This window comes from Mustela putorius, unplaced genomic scaffold (assembly GCF_011764305.1).
Source record: "Mustela putorius furo isolate JIRA1106 unplaced genomic scaffold, ASM1176430v1.1 tig00003987_pilon_pilon_pilon, whole genome shotgun sequence".
Lineage (NCBI taxonomy): Eukaryota > Metazoa > Chordata > Mammalia > Carnivora > Mustelidae > Mustela > Mustela putorius.
Window position 1 is genome coordinate 1,311,588 of NW_025422126.1, and position 2,806 is coordinate 1,314,393.

General features: G+C 36.3%; 1 pseudogene; it reads left to right on the forward strand.

The window, feature by feature from the left end:
* Nucleotides 1–1,340: 1,340 nt before the first annotated feature.
* LOC101675564 lies at nucleotides 1,341–2,320 on the forward strand (annotated as a pseudogene).
* Nucleotides 2,321–2,806: the final 486 nt, after the last annotated feature.

Consider the following 2,806-nt stretch of genomic DNA (forward strand, 5'->3'; position numbering starts at 1 on the left):
GGAGGTGCTTGAAGGAGGATTGAGACATTAACTGAGGCATGAGGATTATTGCCTGCTTTAAAAAGTGTTCCTGTCATAAGAGGGTGGCTCCTAATTTTTGTTTAATTTGAAGAGAAACATGCAGATGTGCCCTGGCTTAGAACGTTTTGCCGTCACTCTTTTACCACTCTTTTACCTCATTCCTTAGAAGAAGAACCTAGATTATATGAAATTAATATTATTTATTAATACATGCTAATTAGATGTAGCATAGTGGATAATCTAGTAAAATTTAGGAAAGAATCTCCTGTTCTTTTCATTCTACAGTTTCATTGCCATATAAATCTGTTTAAGGAACAGTTCTGGACAAGTGAATTCTAAATGAAGTGAGGCAATTACAGTTAGAGTTCTACTATGATAATCCCCATGTAATAGCAATTTCCCTAGAGAGCCCCTCCCAGGATATATGGAAAACAATGCCATACTTCTAAATAGATTAAGGAAATCAAAAGAAACATTAGAAAGTTATTTGAAGCAAACAAAAATGAAAATGAAACTTGTTAGAACTAGTGAGAAATCACTAATGCATTACCTTTTTTTCTTCAAAAAGGAAAAATAATGCTTGTCTGTTATACAACTTTTTTTTTCTTTAAATAAGTATTGTTATAAAAAACAATACTTTGCTGCTGTCTCCTTGGGTGTATAATTCCCAAATTCTGCTAACAGTTTGATTTGTAATATTTTGGACTTTTCTCTCTGCTGTGGTATATACAAAGAATATTATTTAGGCAACCATATTATGTATAATACATAGAAATTTTCTTTTGCCAATTAACAGTGTATCATGGTGGTTTCACCAGTGAAGTTGATAGCACAAGGAGGCAGAGATAAAAGCTTATGTCTCAAACAACTACTTCATCTTCACCCACATACAAACCAAAGACATTCTTTGATCTCTCAGTAGAAGCACTGATGTCTTCTGATTGTGAACTTGATTTGAGGTATAATTTTATCCTTATTTCAAAGGTCCAGAATGCTTCAGAACCAAGATTAAGCCTCATAACCATGAATCCTCTGACTCATACAAGTGAAATAAATTTCCTGGTTTATTCACATAACTTTTATTGCAGTAATCATTAGGGAATGTAATCATTGGTTTGCATCAGTTTTTCCACTATTAGAATGTTAAATTCTAAAGTTAGAATAGATTGCATCCTATTTATCATTGTCTCCTTAGGGTATAAAACATTGCCAAATATTTTATATAAATAAACAAATGAAAACATCAGTAAATGAATGGACAAATGAACATGAAAGAGTCTACACCACCCTACAACTGAATTCAGCCAGGAGTTTCCATCATGTCAAATGATATGAATTTCCATCCCAGTACTTTTCTTCTCCTTGGCACTCCAGAGATGGAGGCCATCCACACTTGGCTGTCAGTGCCCTTCTGCCTTGTCTACTTGGGAGCTCTCATGGGTAATTTTGTTATTCTATTTATTATCAGAGCAGATTCCAGCCTGCACAAGCCCATGTTATTCTTCCTCTGTATGCTCTCTGTGGCTGACTTGGTCATCTCCACTACTGTTGTGCCCCAAATCCTCAGCATTTTTGGTTCCACAGCAGGGAGATATATTTTGAAGCCTGGCCTGCCTTGTATAAGTGTTTCTCATTCATTCACTATGCAGCATGGCATCAGGTTTTATCTTGGCCATGGCCTTTGACAGGTATGTGGCAATCTGCGATCCTCTGAGACATTCTACTATCCTGACACATAGAGTGATCAAGAACTTGGGGCTGGCTATTGTCTTCTGTGGGGTTTTGCTCTTCAGCCCTCAACCCTTCATGCTTCGGTGGCTTCCTTACTATAGAACTAATATCATCCCTCATATTTCCTGTGAATTTATGGCTCTTATCAATCTTGCTTGTGCGGAAACCAGGATCTGCAAAATCTACAGTCTGACTGCTGCCTTCCTCACTGGAGGTTTAGATTTCCTACTGATCCTATGTTCCTATGTTATTATCCTTTACACGGTTTTCCATCTTCCATCCAAGGCTGCTTGACTCAAGACCTTGGGCACTTGTGGATCCCATGTGTGTGTGATTTTAACGGCCTACACTCCTGTTTTTTTTCACTTTCCTTACTCACAGGTTTGGTCAACATGTGGCTCCTCATATTCACATCTTTGTGGCTAACATCTACCTCCTTGTTCCACCCACGGTGAACCCAATGATCTATGGCATTAGAACCAAGAGGATTAGAGATCGATTCAAGCTTTTACATTTCACAAATTCTGAAACAAGAAACTTTTCAAATATTCTTTCACTAAGTTGTTGACTTAAAGAGGAAAAAAAATTAACTCTCCTTCTAAAAGCCCAATCCCTATATCTTCTACTTTTGATATTTAAAGTATTAATTATCATTGACTGGATTTTGTTCTTCAGAGAATTTCTTGGGAAATGGCAGATTTAGGTTATTTATTCTTAACATATTTACCTGATGATCCAATATCTACACTACTATGTGTTTTTATCTGCCATGTTTGCTCCACAGGACTATCCTATTGTTCAGTCTTATCAGCTTTATGAGAGATATTTTACTGACTCATATCTCTGACTTTTCCTGTGTTGTTGTACATTTGTAGGTCTTCACTAACAGGAATGTTTATATGTCCTGAATGATAAGACTGAAGGCAGTTTAAATCTGTAAAATTGGAATTTTGCCTGGTTTTGGCAAAATTTCTAAATGGATGGATGAAGAAATTGTCAGGATATGCTGTGTAGAGAGTTCTTCTTGGACTTTCTTTTTCATGTAGTCTTATTT